The 19,870-nt window shown below is 34.7% G+C and overlaps 1 long non-coding RNA gene across 1 annotated transcript in view; it reads left to right on the plus strand.

Moving 5' to 3' along the window:
- Window positions 1-17,757, plus strand: part of LOC142623577 (uncharacterized) — a 55,912-nt gene extending 38,155 nt beyond the window's left edge. The window contains exons 2-3 of the long non-coding RNA XR_012842169.1: window positions 16,939-16,982; window positions 17,570-17,757. This is a non-coding gene — a long non-coding RNA (uncharacterized LOC142623577). The remainder of the gene's footprint in view (window positions 1-16,938; window positions 16,983-17,569) is intronic.
- Window positions 17,758-19,870: the final 2,113 nt, after the last annotated feature.

Genomic DNA, 19,870 nt, shown 5'->3' on the forward strand with positions numbered 1-19,870 from the left:
AAATATTCGTAGTAACACAAAGGCATAAACGTAGACTGCCACTTTGTAAATTACTACATCTTATCCTTGAGTACCCGGTTTAATTCTTTAAAGTTATTCATTATATATTTATGAAATCCAATTTCATAAATATATACTTTAGTAATTTCTTACTAAAGTGGTTAGGCCTAACTCTCTGAATAACTAAAACCATTAAACTTATCTCAAGGAAATATTTTATATCTCCATCAAGAGACTATGAATTCCATATTGAGAATATATGTTCCATCAACACTAAATGTGGTTGCCCAACATACTGAAGTTTTGACCATCACTTCAGATCTCACTCTTGATATATCAAAGCAACCTACACTTCATGATCAGGTCCATTATTCTCTCAGGATTAAGAGTTCATGCAAATAGAAGTCGTGAGATTTATTATTCATTTGACAGTCGTTAGTAGAATAATAAATCTCACAGCGGTCCTGTTCAATATGTTTTAACTCTTAAAACATATCAACATATTAACTAGAAGTTTCCACTTCCATGATCAAGACAAATCATCTTAGTTGACACGTTATAGTCTTCGCAGATGAAATGCCCAATTTCATCACCGACTACGAACTATAAATTCTGAGTTTACAAAGAACTTGTAATTTACATCTTCTGTGACTTTTCACATAAATCACATACAATGCATCTCATGGACTATATGATAATGTCCCATATTCATGTTATCATTATTTTAGATAATAATAAAATAACTTTATCAATCACAATATTAAGTCATACATTATGTCTTACATAATGTCATACATAATATCATACATAGCATCATACAATAGGATTTAAGGGCACTAATCCTAACAGAGAGTAGGATGGTGATGTTGGATTTGGGAGGAGGGTGGTGTTTGGGTCTGAAGAGAGGAGAAAGCAGAAGAGAAAGAGAGAAGGAAGAGAGAGAAGAGAAGATAAATAATAAGAGAGAGGAGAGAGAAATCTCAGAGAAATAAAAAGTATGAGAGAGTGTATTAAAAAAATTATTACCCGTACATATCATTCAGCTGCAATGCCATCATATATTTACGATGGTACCGTAGCACTATAGCAAAAAAACTTACAAGTTTACATGTTTAGCATGTCGGCTGTTGAGCTATTTAGGCCTCACGTGCTAAATTTTCCTTACATTTGACGTATACCATACCTATTGTGAATGCTCTTAGTAAGCTATCTAGTTGTGAACTCTTATTTTATGGATGCTTAACAACTTATAGCTGTTTTGGTGAAAGCGCCATTTACCTGTAGTTTTTTATAGCATTTTTCTAGAGATAAATGTGATGTTAAATGATGTTTGTAAATTGGGGTGTCTATAAAAAGAAAAGTTTTTATTTTTTTATTTAATAAAAAAAGCAAGCAAATATTGATGTAAAAAAAACTACAGTTAGGTCACAAAATCCATGAAAATTTCCCCTTATAAAATCATCAATTTCATTTAATTTGATAAGTAAACAACAATTTCATTTATTTTGATAAATAAACATTTCACCATCTTAATATTTTTTGCTCCACTCATGCATCTTCACATTTTGACCAGAATCCTCATTATATAAGTAGAATCCATCATCTTGTGCCGTCCAAATGCAATGCTTCGCACCACATTTGCGTAAAAAAATAGAATATTCTATATACACATCAAAAGCAGCTTGTAAGTTTCCATTAAAAAAATAGCAGTAAAATTCTGTGGTCTTAAAAATAGGAACAGGGTCAAAAGAGAATTCCCACTCTCCATTGGGTTGAAGAGTTCTAAGGCCTAAATCATCATCCGCAGATTTACAATGATAGGTAAGGGGTTTGTTGTTGAGATGGTTGACAATTCGTACATGGAACGTAAAGAAGCCGTTTGTTGACTTAGAAGTACTTTGGCCAAAGGCTAAGAAAAGGATAAACACAAAACAATAAAGTTGGGCTATGATCATTTGATTCATTTTTCTAACGCTCAAAAAATATATTTGGTTACACTTGAAATGCATTTGCCTTCTTTTTTATACTAGAAATTGTCAATTGTACATTTGCAAAGCATATTCAACTATTAAATGATTGGTAGACATAATTAATGCACCTCATTTGAAAAATTACACTGACCTCTCCTAATATTTATTAAATGTCTTAACACATTAAATGTATGTATGTATAAATGTCTTAACACATTAAATGTATTTCTAAATTAAATTTTCAATATTTATATACTAAATTTATTGTCATATATCAATTAAAAAATTATTGCAATAAATATCCCACATTAAATACACTTGCTTATAAATGTCATAACACATTAAATGTATTTCTAAATTAAATCTTCAATATTTATAAACTAAATTTGTTGCCATATATGAATCAAAAATATTTATTGCAATAAATATCTTATACTTATTTGACAGGATATATTATTGAATTTTGCAATATTGATAGATTTTCATATTTTGGTTTTTTATTGAATATTGATTAAAAAAAATCTTTTTGTTTTACAAAAATTGGATTCTCATTTGTAAAGGATGATTAATGCATAAATACAAAAAATTTCTAAACTATATTTAAAATTCCTTTGATTGATTTAATGGTTTTAAGTTGCAAGAAATGTGATCGTAGTTTATTTAAAAATAGAGATCTTTTTACAATTAGAAATATGGGGGAGGTCAATGTAATTTTAGTAAACATCAATGGCAGATAGTGCAATTTTTTTTTTAGCATTCATTAAAAAATGTCTTAACAAATGTGTTTTGTAATATCCAATGTTAAATACACTTGCATATTAAATGTCTTAACACATTAAATGTATTTCTAAATTAAATTTTCAATATTTATATACTAACTTTGTTGTCATATACCGATCAAAAATAATTATTGCAATAAATATACTAGTTTAATATTTGCACTAAATAATTTTTCTTACATTAATAAATACAGAAAATTTTTTTTTTTTTTTTTGATAACTAAATTGTCGTATTTTAGTTATTAAATATCTGTCATGAAACTTGTTTGTTTTATAAATAAAAAATAAATATATATGTTTGTACCTAAAAAAACAATAATTTTTTTTTTATGTCTTAGGCTTATTGAAAAATCTGTAAGCCTAAGACAAATTGTTGTTGGACTTCTTTGACAAATTGATTGACATATAACTTTTATTTATTGTTTTAATCTATTGTTTATTTATTATTTACAAAATGTTAATTATAACTTTATAATTTGTAAGTGTTGATGAGCACATCGTCCTTACACATTAACTACCCGGACGTTTGGCATAAACCAGATGAGGGATGGTTTAAAATAAATTCAGATGGAGCCTCCTTAGGGAATTCGGGCAAATCTGGAGGAGGCGGTGTTATCCGCGACAGTAATGGCACCTAGATCAAAGGCTATAAAAGAATAATAGGGACTGCTACCAGCATTCTAGCTGAATTTTGGGCACTCCGTGATGGGCTAACATTGGCTGACCAACTGGGAATTACCCACCTAGCTGTGGAGCTTGATGCAAATAGCTAAAAATAGTTCTAACAAAGCCTATTCTCCCCTTCTAAATGACTGCAGGTTTCTTCTTAGTCGTTTTCAACACTTCAAGATCAGTCACGTCTTCAGGGAAGCTAACAAAGCAGCAGACAAGCTTGCAAAGGAAGGATCTCCTCCACTTTTGATTTTGTTATATTAGATTACCCGAACTCTGATGTCTTATGTCATATTTTGGATTCTGATGCTAAGGGACTGTACACTCTAAGGCAACCTGCCAATACTCTTGTATTTTTATCTTGATAATATTATGCTGCCTCTTAACAAAAAACAAAAAACAAAAAACAAAACTACCCGGACGTTATCAATGGAAAGGAACGAATAGACAACCGTTGATAATGTCTTGTATGACAATAAAATCAGCCGAGGCGTTACAAAGGCCATAAAAGACATTTACAAACCACTTCTGAAAACCAGAAAGGTATAGAGATTGGCTATCCTCTAATAATCCCGTGCTGTTGAATGATCATTGTAGGATTATGGTAGATAACACTTGGATTGTTCCATATAATCCTTGGTTACTGTTGAAATATAATCGTCATATTAATGTTGAAATATGTTACAGTATCAAGAATGTAAAATACTTATATAAATATGTGTATAAAGGTCCAGATCGTGTCTTTATAGAAGTTAAACCAGACCCAAATTATGATGAGGTCCAGCAGTAAATACGTTCAAAGAACTAAGAGAGAGAATAGCAAAGTGAGTCACCGGACGGAAGGAAAAAACCACTTCGAAAGCAGGGAGAGAGGTCCTCATCAAATCCGTTGCACAAGCCATACCGACATATGCGATGAGCCTCTTCAAATTGCCAAAGAATCTTTGCAATGATATTAATTCTATTATTACGAAATATTGGTAGGGACAGATGAGCGATGAGAAGAAAGTACATTGGATAAACTGCAAAAGGTTATGCGATCTGAAGAAAAAAGGAGGGATGGGTTTTCGGGATATAATCGCTTTCAACTTAGCCATGCTGTCCAAGCAAGCGTGGAGGCTAAAAACCAACCAAACTCTGTTTTGTAGAGTATATAAAGCTAGATACTTCCCTGCATGCTCATTCTTGGAGGCGGAACTACGGTGCAACCCGTCATACGTGTGGCGGAGCCTATTGCAGGCACGTGATGTAATACTGGAAGGGTCAAGATGGAAAGTGGGGAGTGGAACCTAGATAGACATTGTAAACCATCAGTGGTTGCCTCGAACACCAAGCTTTCGTCAAGATGGACCTCGACCAGTGAAGGTTAGAGAACTGGTGGATGAAGCCACAAAGCAATGGGACAGGAATAATCTAGCCTATTGGTTTGCGGACCACACGATTGCGGATATTTTACGCATCCCAGTGACAAACTTGCATGCAAATGATGTACTGGAATGGAAGGAAAATAAATCTCAAACGTTCTCGGTAATGGGTGCGTTTGTTTGGGTGTAAAATAATTTCAAGTGAAAATATTTTCGGGAAAGGAAAATATTTTTAGGTGTTTGGTAGCATTTTAAAAAATATTTTGTAAAATATTTTCAAGTGTTTGGTTGTGTTCTTGAAAATATTATAGAAAACACGTTTTCTACTTTTTGCTCACATTTTCTTACATTTTCTCAGCTTCCAAACAAATATATAACATCATATTTCTCAGATAAACAAAAAAGAAACAAAACCCAAAAGAAAAATCATCAAATCCGGGAGAGAAGAAGGAAGAGAGAGAGGCTTCGATCGCGCGATTGGCATGGCGGAGGCTTCGATCGTGCGAATAACGGCGAAGGCGAGACATGCGGCGGAGGCCAGATCGCGCGATCGACGACGTAGGCCAGATCGCATGGCGGAGGCGAGATCGCGCGATCGGGGGCGACTGGGTTCGAGATTGCACGGCGTTGGATCGATCTTTGCTTGATCGGCGGTGAGAGGCATGGCCCGGACGGCGAGATTGCGCGGTGTTGGAGTTGATATTGGTTCGGTTCTTTTTTTCTTTTTTCTTTTTTATTTTTGGAAATGGTTTGAAGGTAATGGTTTGGAGATGAGTTTTGGACCGTGAGAAATGGTTTGGAGATGGGTTTTTCTAGAAATGGTTTGGAGATGGGTTTTGGACCGGGGGGCGGCACGATCTGGGCTGGCCGGAGCTCGGCTGAAGTGAGCTTGGAGATGGGTTTTGGAGTGTGTGAAGAGTGTGCTCAAGCTCTCTCTTCGGGTGTGATTTTCGGAAATGATTTGAAAGTAAAATTAAACTGTTAATAATTTTCCGTTCGGAAGAGCTTATTTTCCGGTCAAACTGTAAATGATTTTTTATTGACCGAATTTTCCGTGGTTGCTAAACATACGTAAACGCGCAAAATGATTTTTTAAAAATGTTTTCAGTCTAAACAGATGCAGCCAAAGTCGGCATATGGAGTAGCACTGAGGTTGCTTAACCCGTCAAAAGGAGAGTACTCTTTGGCTACTGCAGATGAACGCTTGTGGAAGTCAGTGTGGTACCTAAATACCCCACCAAAGGTGAGAAATTTTCTGTGGAGAGCATGCTCAAATATCTTGCCAACCCGAGACAACCTGCGAAAGAAGAAAGTGCAGATAGACTCCCTTTGCGCGGTGTGCCAACAGCAGAGTGAAACAGTGAAGCATATATTATGGGAATGCCCTCTGGTAGGAACGTATGGGCACTGGTCAAGGAAACGGATCCTCTCCATTTCAAAGGAAATGGAGAGGCTTCAGTACACGGTGAGGATTCTCCCAAAATCATCCACGCTCAAAAATCATCCACGTCATTTAAAATGTTAACACCACACACTTAACTGTAGTTTGGCCTTTTAACTAGGGTTTAACTCAACCGGACAAAAAAAACCTTTTTGGAGGGAAATGGAGAAACAGAGGTGATGTACCAGTGCACTGGAAAACAAAAAAAAAACATTTTGGAGGGAGAAGTGAAACAGAGTTAGCCCATAGCTGCTTCACAGATTTTAACCCAAAAAAAAAGAGCTTCACCGGATCCTTGTAGAAGTACATACGTGCACTGGAAATGGAGAAACAGAGGTAGATACATCAGTGCACTGGAAAACAAAAAAAAAATCCTTTTAGAGGGAAAAGTGAAACAGAGTTAGCCCAGCCCACGTTCAAAGCTTCACAAATTTTAACCAAAAAAAAAAAAGCTTCACCTGATTCTCACAGAAACATATCCGTGCACTGGAAAACAAAAAAAAAAAAACTTTTAGAGGGAAAAGTGAAACAGAGGTAGCCCACATTCAAAGCTTCACAGATTTTAACCAAAAAAAAAAAAGCTTCACAGAAGGTTTAGAGAAGACATCTCTGTTTCTATCTTACCAAACAGAGGTATATCAGTAAAATATATTTATGCTTATCTTATTTGATGTTTGATAATTTTTCTGCATTTATATTGTTGTCTAGGTAAGTTTATATGGTTGTTTTGGTGGTTAATGATTGAATCTTTATAATGGCCGGATGATTCTAGGAGTATTTTTAATTTTTTGAGATAAAGATTGAATCTTTATTAGTACACACAGAGAAAAAAGCTTACGTGGGCCTAACATAAGAAAATGAACATTGAAAATTTCTTGAACATATTGTTGTTTTGATGGCCACCAATAAGATTGAACGTTGAAATTTCTGTTTAGACCCCAATGTGAATTAATGAGAAAAATTATCAAATTATATTGGTGAAGTGTGGGTTGCTGGCTTGCTGCTGAATGATTTAAATTGAAATTGAAATTGATGGAGAAGCATCTTTAATGGGGTTTACTTGGAAAGTCTTTTGCCTAAGTCGGCAAGAAAAGAGGTAGTATTTGATTTAACAATAGGAAAAAAGAAGTGTATATGCAAACAAAAGCCAAGTTAAAAAAAAAAAAAATATATATATATATATATATAAGGACAACTAAGCTCTTTAGGCTTTGGACTTGGGACAATCCCATAACCATAAGCATGGTACGTAACTTTTGCAAGGAGTATCCCTTACTCCAGGTTCTATGTATTTTTATCCACAAGGTAGTAGACTTGTAGTAGAGTCAATAGAAGGACTTAACTGATATGATCTAACGTGGTAATATCCTACTATTTTCATTTTAAATGAAACAAAATTAACCATGGTACCTAAATATTATAAAATTCACAAAATTATTCTTTAAATATACATATATATATAAGAACGTTATTTTCAGTAGAAATTGTTATTTTAAGATTCCACTCAGACGATTAATTTTTCACTATAGTTAAGCAATTAACAAATCAATAAGTAATATAAAAAGCACAATTAAGCATGACATAACATTTGGTGACAAAGTGGAAAATCAAAGAAGAATATCTTTAATGGAGAAACCACTTTGGAAAGTAGATTAGGAAAGTATAAACTAAAAAACTAACTAGATTTTCAAACGGATAAAATTACATCAATAAATTTGAATTTATTACCATAAAATGTTATGGAATGGATCGACACTATAATCCTTGCACACATGATCCTAATTCATAGTGTAAACGATAAGTTTAGGGGCACAATTTAAAAAAAAAAAAATATATATATATATATATATATATTTCCATAGCTGTTAATATAGTCTATTATAATTGGTTCATAAGAAAATAGTATCAATGATGAGTTTATGTGAAATTAAAAAATGATTACTTGTACGCTTAATGTGGATTATGGACATATATAGAGAGGTGATCAAAAGGATACTGTTGTGGTGTTGATCACAAGGTTTAGATATTTCAATTAATAAATTTCTCTTTTGAAAAAAAAAATCTCATAATAAATAAGTTCTTTAATCATAATAAGAAGATTCCTTTATAATGATTCTTGATGGCATATTATGGATGCAAGATTTTAAAGAACATGTTTATTACTGTCATGTTTAAATTGACTAGCCTTTGAGTGAGTTGAGTTGAAATCATGCTTGGCCATCTTGAATTTTTATGTTTAGTAACAAAGATATATACCATTTCTCTCATATGAGGTACATCCTCATTAGTATGTTGATCATTCATTACATCCTCATTTTTTTTTTACATCATCCCTATTTTGAAAACAAATGATAGGTGAAAGAAGATAATAAATTTATGTTCAATTTTTTGTAGGGATAATGATGGGAATACATGTTCCTTCTAATGTGCCCATGGAATCTACCCCATTTAAAGGGATGGAGTTTGAAGCGGATGAGATTGCATATGGTTTTTATAATGAATATGGCAGAAAGGCTGGTTTTAGTATTAGAAAAGAGTATGTAAATAAATGTAAAAAGACTGGAGTGGTTACTTCAAGGAGATTTGTGTGCGCGAAGGAGGGAGTTCGAGGCAAAGACAAGAGAGATCAGAATGTAAAGAATCCCCGAGCGGAAACAAGATGTGGTTGTGAAGCACGTTTGGTTATTGTACTTAATCGAGATAGTAAAATATATGTGGTGAGTGAATTTATTGCTGAGCATAACCACTATCTCCACCTTCCATCAACTGTGCACATGATGCCATCACAACGGAAAGTGGCTGCAACTCATGCTATTGAAATTGATTTGGCACATGAATCGGGATTAAGATTAAAGCAATCTTATGAGCTTCTTAGTAAGCAAGTTGGTGGATATGATAATCTTGGTTTTACCAAGAAAGATCATAAAAACTACTTACGTACTAAGCGACAGAGAGACATGGAGCATGGGACAGCCGCTAGCTTGGGAAGATATTTCAGTCGTCAACTTAAGGAAAATCCTTCATATTATTTCGCTACTCAATTGGACTGTGAAGAGTTGATTACTAATATCTTTTGGGCCGATGCAAGAATGATCATTGACTATAGCCACTTCGGTGATGTAATAACATTTGATACAACGTATAGCACTAATAGAGATGCAAGGCCACTTGGAGTATTTTTGGGTCTCAATCACCATAGGGAAACTGTTGTATTTGGAGGTGCACTTTTATACGATGAAACGATTGAATCTTTTGTATAGTTATTTGAGACCTTCTTAGAAGCAATTTCTGAAAAGAAGCCAGTCACTATTTTCACAGATCAAGATGCAGCAATGTCAGCTGCAATAAAAGTAGTCATGCCTACGACATATCATGCATTGTGTAGTTGGCATATGTGGCAGAATGCTGAGAAACACTTGGGTCATTTACTAAAAACTGAGCCTCAATTTAACGCTGATTTCTTAGCGTGTATCTATGAGTATGACGGTGAAGATGAGTTTCTTAGAGCTTGGAATGAAATGCTAGATAAGTACGATATTCGTGAAAATAAATGGCTAATTGATCTATTTAAATTGAAGGAAAAATGGGCCCAAGCATAAGTTAAGAGAACTTTTACTGCAGGAATGAAGACAACTCAGCTTAGTGAGAGTTTCAATGCTGACTTGAAGGATTGCTTGCGTACTGATCTCAATATAGTAGAGTTTTTCACTCATTTTGAAACAGTTGTCAATCAAAAGCGGGATAAGGAGTTAGAAGCAGAATACAACTCTAGACAGAAATTTCCAAGATTAAAGCTCAAAAGCTCTCCTATGCTTAACCAAGTAGCAACAGTGTATACACCTAAGTTGTTTCATTTCTTTCAGACAGAAGTTGAAGAGGTAATGGCACTTTCCATCCTAGAACGCAATGTGAGTCAAACACATAGTTATGTGGTTGGAGTTTTCAATTAAAATGGAAAATATGAGGTCATGTGGAATCCATTAGATGAGACTCTATCTTGTAGTTGCAGAAAGTTTGAGTCATTTGGTATTTTATGTAGGCATGGCTTGAAAGTTCTTGATGTATTGGATATCAAGTTGATTCCTAATAGATATATCATGAAGAGGTGGAGAAGAGATGCAAAAGATGGAAGCGGAAAAAATTGCACAACACATAACATTAAGCCGGATACTCGATTGGAATATGTAGATCGGTATCGAGATTTATGTCCAAAATATATTCAATTGGTGAATGAGGCATGTGAAACTAAAGAAGGCCATAATATTCTAAGCTTAGCAATTGCAGATTTGAAAAAAAAACTTTGTGACCTTAGGAATTGCAAAGCTAATGTGGAAGAAGACATCATTAGGCCTTCCACTGATTTTGCAGACAAAGAAGATCAATTATGTGCTTCGATTACGATTGTACCAAAAGGAATAAAGAAAAGAGAGGTTTATCGTAATAAAAAGCGTAGGACGAAATCATGGATAGAAAAGATGAGGAAACCAAAGGAAGGCACATCAAAGAAGCAAACAAAGAAAAGAAAAGTGCAGGAGGTAATCTTCAATTATCCTTATTTTCACCATTCTATTGTATTTTTACACATTAATATAGTATGCTATTATAGTTGCTAAACTAGTACAATTTTTACAGGAAATATATGCACATGACGTCGTGGCACAAAAGAAAACTGAGGATAAATCTTCTGAAAATATTACTAGTTTTACACAACTTTTAATGGTAAAGATATTTACAATTATATATTTTATTTTGATATTAATAATAGTTTAGATGCATGCTTTGATAATTTTAATGCTAAGCTTGTGATATGTGTAATGTGTAATTGGGTTTTTTGTAGTCGGCTTCTACAAGTTCTGCAGCACATCAGGGAGGCTCATCAGCAAGTGTTGCATTAGCATCACATTTAAAGAGTACATCAAGTGTTGTAGGCTCCAACGACAAAATTAATGGTGCAGGAGGTCTCTTGACTCAAGGAAGTGTTGCAAGTGGAGGTCCCTTGACTCAAGAAAGTATTACAAATGGATGGAATCCGATGGTTCATAATCTATAATACATGTTGAGATTAAGTACTCTTGTTTTGTAATTTTCCTAGTTTAGGACTGGAGTTTTGATGGTCCAAAACTTAGTCACATTCAAATGTTTAGATTTTTTATTATTTAGAAAGAATACTTAATTTGCATGTCTGATGTTTCTTTGCAAGGTGTTAAATTCTGCATAATTATTTGTTGCTGCAGAAATTGTTACTGTTTCTGCATAATTTCTGCATAAATACTGTTACTGTTTCTGCATAATTACTGTTACTATTACTGCATAATTAATGTTAATGTTACTGCATAATTACTGTTACTGTTACTGCATAATTAATGTTAATGTTACTGCATAATTACTGTTACTGTTACTGCATAATTAATGTTAATGTTACTGCATAATTAATGTTAATGTTACTGCATAATTACTGTTAATGTTACTGCATAATTAATGTTAATGTTACTGCATAATTACTGTTGCTGTTACTGCATAATTAATGTTAATGTTACTGCATAATTAATGTTAATGTTACTGCTTAATGTTACTGCATAATTACTGTTACTGTTACTGCATAATTAATGTTACTGCATAATTAATGTTACTGTTACTGCATAATTACTGTTACTGCTATTGCATAATTATTGTTACTGCATAGGTCTGGTATTGCACATTCTGCATAATTATGTTTTTCTGCATAATTATTATGCTAGGCAAGAGTTGTTTTTATATATAAGTGTTTCTGTTTGGGGAAAAAATTTATATAAATAAGCCAAGTTTTGAACTATATGCATGTTAATTGGTGTGGCCATTTTTCTTTTGCATGCGTTTTACATTCCTTATCTACATGAGTTTTATAATCTTTTTCCTTTCCATATAAGCATTCCATGTAACCAACTAACTACACACCTTGGCCCAACCAACAATTTATCTAGACTGTACACTTCCATGCACCCACATGCAGGCACACACGCACACCCCAGCAGCTATAGCCGCACCATCTGTGCACACCCACACGCAGAGTCCCCTACACACCCTTACACACAACAGCTTTACTTGCACCTGTGCACACCCTTACACACACAGATGTCACACCTACACACACCCCAGCAGCTTTACCCACACCACCTGTGCAGCACACCCTTACACATACTTATAAATATTTACAAATATTAATAGCCCACAACTGTCACAATCTTTATTTACAAAAATCTGTAAATATCCACATTCCACCTGTCACAAACCTTACAATCAAAATTCAATCCTTACAATTACAACTGTCACAATCCTTACAATCAAAATTCAATCATTACAATCCTCACAATCAAAATTCAATCCTTACAATCCTTACAATAACAACTGCCACAATCCTTACAATCAAAATTCAATCCAAGAGTAGACAATAAGAGAATTTAATAAAAAAAAATGAACAAATTTTATTAAAATGTACACTTTGAACTTGAATACTACTTTTGAAGACTCTAGGCCATTATGTGCAGGGCATGGTGCAGCTGATGCACTGTGAAGCTGTGCATAGCATTCTTCATTCAGTTGACATCTTTCCTTCTTCATCGAGTTTCCCTACCCCTCTTGTCTTTAAGTGTCCATTTTCTGGCTTGCAATCAATTGTTACTTGAAGCCCTGCACCATGATACACAAAATTTATTGTTACTTGTTTTTCAATATTGTTTGTATATGGCATCATTAATCATATGCAAGAAAAAAGAATAATGCACCCATCACTTTGTCCATATTGTCCATAATTTTTACCCTAAACAGAATATGGGACCAAGATTAGCAAATAGTAGCATTTCAAGTCAAAGCATGCCAACATTATTTCAAGTCAAAGCATGACAAATAGTAGCTCATCATACTGTCATACACATGAAAAAAAATAGATCAAGAAATACTCCAATTTGGACAAAAAAAAATTCCTAACTTTTGAGGAATTCATTTCCCCACACCTTTTACACATACAAAACCAATCCAATACAATAGTACCTCTCTTTTGGAGATTGTCAGTAGATAAAATCATCCTAGAGCAACAGCCCAAGAAAAGAAGACAACCTTAGGCAGGAACTTAGATTGCCACTCCAATTTCAAATGAAATGACATGCTATCAGGTGCGGATAGGGGTTGATAATAACTCATGATCTCTACAATGACAGATCTTATAGTCACATGGTTTTCAAATAGTAAACAGATTCATACCCAAAAAAAAATGCAAAAAATACATTATAGTTTCCATAAAAACAAATATAACAGTAAAAATAACTACTAAAAAGCCTCACAATTTATCAATGAAGCTCAGTTAACAAAATTAAATCAGTTAAACACAAATATTCACAAAATATTTATTTTCTCGGAAATTCCAAATCTGAGATTCAATCACATAATTCGTTAATCTCTTTTTCTTTTTTCTTTTCTTTTTTCCCCAAACCTTTCTTAGCAAGCAAACGATGAACAAATAAATAGTATAAATAGAAATTCTGGTAACCTAGAAATGACAGCCAATGAAACAGAATTATTTTCATTTTAAGGACAAAAAATCAAAACGCAAAACATTTCCCGAACAAGGAAAAAGCATATGAACGACAGAGAAAACGTTGGACCAACAAAGAAGTAGATCTTATAAATAAAAAAGAAAAAGAAAGAAAAAAGACATATCGGAGAGAGGAGAGAGAATCTGACCGTCGCCATCCTTGTCGAACAAACTGAAGGCCTCCTTGAACTCAGAGATCTGGTCGTCGGTGAGTTGGTCTGCCATTGCTGTTTTCTCCTTCGACCAAAATCTCTTTCTCTGTCTCTCAATCTCATTTCCCTCCATAGATCACCTTCTCTCTTTCCCGATTTTCTCCAAACCCAAACCCTAACCTTCTCTCTACACCCGATTCTCTCCAAACCCCAACCTTCTCTCTACACCCGATTCTCTCCAAACCCCAACCCTTACTCTCTCTCTGATCTGGGTCTAAAAAGGATGCTTGTATGGGTATCGGGATCTCTGGTGAGCTAAGGTTTTTTCTTTGTTTTTGCTGATGGGTTTGAGAGGTTGAGAGAGTTTGAACTTGGAAATTTGAGATTTGAGAGAGAGAGAGAGAGAGAGAGTTTGAACGCTAGTGAGAGTTTGAGTTTAACTTGAGTTTATTTTGTCTGGTTGAGTTGAACTCCAGTTAAGTGTGTGGGGTTAACATTTTAAATGACGTGGATGATTTTTGAGCGTGGATGATTTTGGGAGAAATCCTCACCGTGTACTGGAGCCTCTCCATTTCAAAGGGAAATGGAGAGGATCCGTTTCCACTGGTCAAGGGACGGATCCAAAAGAGCAATGCTCAGACTCCAGACTTCTTCACGCTGACGCGAAGTATGCTCGTGAGACTCACGCGTACGGAGATGGAACAATGGGCCACGATTTCATGGAACGTATGGAATTCACGTAACAAAATTTGTTTTGAAAACACCCACACTCGCCCAGATATTATTCTTCAAGGCGCCACATCTCTTCTGCATGAGTACCCGGCTCTAATAGCTACCCAACAAACACATTAGGCCACGGATGGATTGGCTTGCTGGGATAGTTTGACTGTCATGTTTTTTTATTGTTTTTTTTTTTTTCATCTTTTTCAGCTGTTTTGCTGTAATGTAGTTCAGAGGTAGTATTGTTTAGTGTTTTTTATTATTTTTTGTCAGCTATGTCTGCTTGTCCTGCTGCAAGGCTAGTGTGTAGCCTTCTGTGGCTACAGGATCCATTATTATACCTCTTGTACCTTTTCTTTATTTAATATACCGACCCTATCTTCTTAGTCAAAAAAAAAAAGGATAAATAGGTCATGATTTTTAATTTCTAGTGTCATCTGATTGAAAGGGTTTTCCGATTATATATATCATGTGAGAGAACAGGGAAATGCTAAATAAAATTCCTTACCAATTGAAAGTACATTAGGTTGGATTTTATTTGAAATCTTCTCTACTTTATAGGCAGCCTTATTTAATTATATAGTGCATTTTGATTATCATTTTTCATTTATTAAGCTATTTGTTTATGTACCATTTTTTAAAACCTTATTTCTTTTTAGGTAAATTTTACTTTTGTCCATTTATAGCCAAAAAAAATCTAAATGCACGGCGGCACGCCTCATTCCATATTTCTTTTCCCAACAAAAGAAGAATTTTTTACTTCAACTTGATTGAGTACACTTATCACTATCAAGTAAGCTTAATAAGATATAAGGAGGTCCCAGTGTTGGAGATAATAAAGGGGTGATGATTCATGTTGGCAAAAATATGATAGATACAACAATGTCACATGCAATTTATGTGACCACTACATACATGGAATAACAAAAAAAGATCGAAAGGACGGTAATAGATCGAAGTGGATCACAATGAACAAAAGTGGATCAACTAGACCCAAGGAGAGGGACATGAACTGAAGTAGATGGAAATGGACTACAATAGACCAAAGTGGATCGGATGGATTGCAATTGACCGAAGTGGACTGAAATGGACCCAATGGACCAAAATAGACCACAATTAACCAAAGTGGATTGAAGTGGATCCAATGGATTAAAATGGACTGAAATGAACCGAAGTATATCACAATGGACCGAAGTGAATTGTAATACAATAATGTAACTTAATAGGAGCATAACAACAATAAATATAATGAATCTTTAGTTTCTTTTTTATACTTCTTCTATCAAGGAGTATGATAAACAATTAATTATCTAAGTTTTTATTCATCAAAACACATCTATTTATCAAATAGATATTCATACAAACGTATCAGAGAACATGTCTTTATTTTTCACTCTTCTTATTAAATAAATAATACAAATTTAAATAAGTAATAATTAAATAATTGAAATAAAAAGGTATCTATCCCTCCCTCGTGCCTTTTCGCCTCTTAGATGGATAGGGTTTAATATTGGACCTTGGGCCTCTAAAAATATTGGGCCGGCCCTGTTTAAGTCCCCCCAGAAAAATTGTAATAAAAAAAATAAAAAGCATAGACGACGCATTTAATTTAAAGAAGTAGTAAAGTAAAGCGAGCTTTAAAAAGATTAAAGATTCCATTGCATTTAGGGTCCGTTTGGATACAGCTGAAAACTGAAAACACTGTAGCAAAATAATTTTTAAATGTGTGAATAGTACCGCGGGTCCCATTAAAAATATTAAAAAAAAACTGAAAAGTGTGTGTACTGTTCATGACTAGTGCAAGAACAGTGTCAGCACAGTGATGAATAGTGCTTCTTGTTGCTGGTTGAAACCTGTGCACGGACAAAAAAAAAAAAAAAAAGAGGTGGAAACGCTGAACGCTAGACGCGTTCAGCTATCCAAACCAAGCCTTAGCTTCTTTCATTTTTTTTTTTTGCTTTATTCATTTTGGCTTGTAATACGCACACGCAGAGAGATACAAAGAGAGAAATTAGTATCTGTATCTTGTTGGAAAAAAAAAATGGTGTTTTTGTGGCCTTTGATTGTTTTGGCATTCGCATACGCCATTTGTAGATTCCTTTTCATGCTCATTCCTCCCAATGTTCCATCCATCGACGTTGATGCCTCTGACGCTCTCTCTCTCTCTCTCTCTCTCTCTCTCTCTCTCTCTCTCTCTCTGCATTTATTTTATTTTATTTTATTTTTATAAATATAACCTAGTGAAAATTTTCGTGTGATTTTGAAAATGGCAGTGTTGGACGATGGGAATCAGACTCAGGAGAACAGCTTCATATATGTGAGTTTTTTTTTTCTTCTGTGATTTGGTTAATTTTGATCAGATTTGTGATTTATTTGAGTTTTGCTTTCTGTACTTCTTAGATTTTTGTATTTGTAATTTGTCTTGTATTTGAATTGATAATTATATATCTGTTCGATTTTGTTGTCATATCGGTCTCTCACTTTTTGATTACTTTCAAGTTGAGATCACAAATACGACAATGCGTATAAATTAATTTTGAAATATTAATCTGATCTGTTGTAAGATTTATGCGCAATTTTTGTTTCAAAAAGCAAAGATTGTAGAATGAAAGTACTAATTTCATATTTGAAGTAGTTTACATTGTTGATGTGAAATTGGATAATGATGTGCAAATTGTTTTTACTGTTGTGGTGGTCCATTGTTTAAAATGAAATTTTGAAGTAGTTTATATTGCTTTGTTAGAGCTAAAATTAATGTCCAACTACTTTGCTTTGTAAAGCAAAGATTGTAGAATGTAAGTACTAATTTTTTGGAATGTACATTTCCGATATTCAAGAGAGGAAATAAGCTTGCAGGAGAGTAATTGAACTGTTGCTTACCTTTTGTTGGTGATTCGGATGTAGATTCCTCCAAGGGGAAGGACACAGCAGGCAGATAGGAAAGTTTAGTGTTACGAGCCCGCAACAAAGAAATACTTGGGGTATTACCCGGCATTGACACCTGTAGAGGTTAGTGATGTTATGATTGTTGGGAATGTGATGTGTTGGGCCTAGGTAGCTTTATGCTTGTTTACTCTGCCTTTGTACCCACACTTCGGAAAGTGGTAGTATAGGAAATATCGAGAGAAAAAGACAGGGACTATGGATCAAATTTAGAGAACAGTGAGAAAGGAGGGAGATGGTGAGAATCTTTCTCCTTTTCCCCCTACTTTTAAGATCAATGATATTTTTGAAGAAGTGTAATGAATAATGTTTGGCTATCCTCTCAAAATTTATTATCCTTATATCTGTGTGTGAAAGCATATGTTTATGGTGTTTTTATAATTAATTTTACAAGTTAGGGAGTCAATTTTTTGTCTAATGTATGTACCCATGGACGCAATTAACTTTCAACCATTAGTGAGCTAACTAGTTGTGAACTCTTATTTTATGGATGCTTATAGCTGTTCTGATGAAAGTGCCATTTACCTGTAGTTTTTAATAGCATTTTGTAGAGATAAATGTGATGTCTATCTGTCTGGCAATGTATTTGTCATTATATACTCGTCCGTCATTTCGTACATACATAAATATGAATGTATTTGTGTTTGTATGATCAATTTATCCATATTCTCTTGTGTATGTATACATAATTATTATTTTCAAGTGCCACTTCCTTGAAGTTGTTAATACCCATTATGTCTACCTTTCCATCAATCCATGATCCATATAAATATATATATATATCCCTAAATAAGCTAAATAGATAAACAAATCTACATACATACTATTCTGTATGTGTGTTTCACAACTACCAGTTTCTTTCCTGATGAAAAATGCATTTATTGAATAAAGTCAACTATCAGCTAAAAAGGAAAAGAAGAGAGAGAAGAGAAGAGAAGAGAAATAATAAGAGAGAGGATAGAGAAATCTCGGGGAAATAAAAAGTATGAGAGAGGGTGTATTGAAAAAATTATTACCCGTACATACCATTCAACTATAATACCATCATATATTTACGATGGTACTGTAGCACTATGGCAAAAACGCTTACAAGTTTACATGTTTAGCATTTCGGCTGCTGAGCTATTTAGGCCTCACGTGCTAGATTTTCCTTACATTTGGCCTATACCATACCTATTGTGAATGATCTTAGTGAGCTATCTAGTTGTGAACTCTTATTTTATGGATGCTTAACAGCTTATAGCTGTTTTGGTGAAAGCGTCTGATGGGACTGACGAAGTAAAACACGGACGAGATCGTTTCCACAGACGAACCTGATCGATTATCCGCGTCACTGACGAGAATGTTAAGATCATTCAATGCTGCCGATAATGTCCCGGACGGTTACAAGACCAGCTGGACGAACCGTTGGAAACATATTAAATCTCATTACTCAGCTAGAGACGTTATCAAGAAAGATATTAACACCACAACGGCTAGAATCCATAGGGATATATATAAAGCCCTCATAACACCAATGCAAGGTACATACATAATCACAAGATATACTGAACTATTTTTTGGTATTTTTGATTGTTTTCATCTTCCACACTAACTTTGGCATCGGAGGCGTTGTGGCAGGCACCACACCGGTGACCACTTGAGTGAGTTCTCGCTTCCGTCGCGACGCCGGAGTGTGACCGGCCATATCTGGACGAACTCATAACGACTGACAAACTTTTGCTTCATCAGTTTGGCGCCGTCTGTGGGGATGAGATTCTCATACTACGGTTCGAAAACGCAGTTCCTACCAACTTCAATATCTAGATGGAATCCAACCAGGATTCAGCAGCCTTGGCTCAGCAAGTTCAAACTCTCGCAGCCACCATCGAAGAACTCACCAGACAGAATCAGGAAATGAGACAAAGGCTACAACAGGAGGAGAACTGATCAAGAGCTGTCCAAGAGAATGAAGGGGACAGCCACGGGAGAAATGACCGACGAAGGACCATTACTCCAGAGGAACAACATTCTGATCTCCTCCAGGAAATGAGAAAGAAGATGGACAAATTGAGAAATTCCATCAAGGAGAAGATGGATCAGAGCCTAGGTAGAATGGTCAGGGCAACGGATTCTCCCTTTACCATGGCAGTCTTAGAACGACCAGTACCAACAAAGTTTCGGTTGCCTCAACTTGAGCCTTTTGATGGGCTCAAGGATCCCCAAGATCACCTTAATACCTTCAAGACGACATTAGGCCTTCAATAGCCCCCTGATGAAATA

Source organism: Castanea sativa, chromosome 2 (genome assembly GCF_040712315.1).
Source record: "Castanea sativa cultivar Marrone di Chiusa Pesio chromosome 2, ASM4071231v1".
Lineage (NCBI taxonomy): Eukaryota > Viridiplantae > Streptophyta > Magnoliopsida > Fagales > Fagaceae > Castanea > Castanea sativa.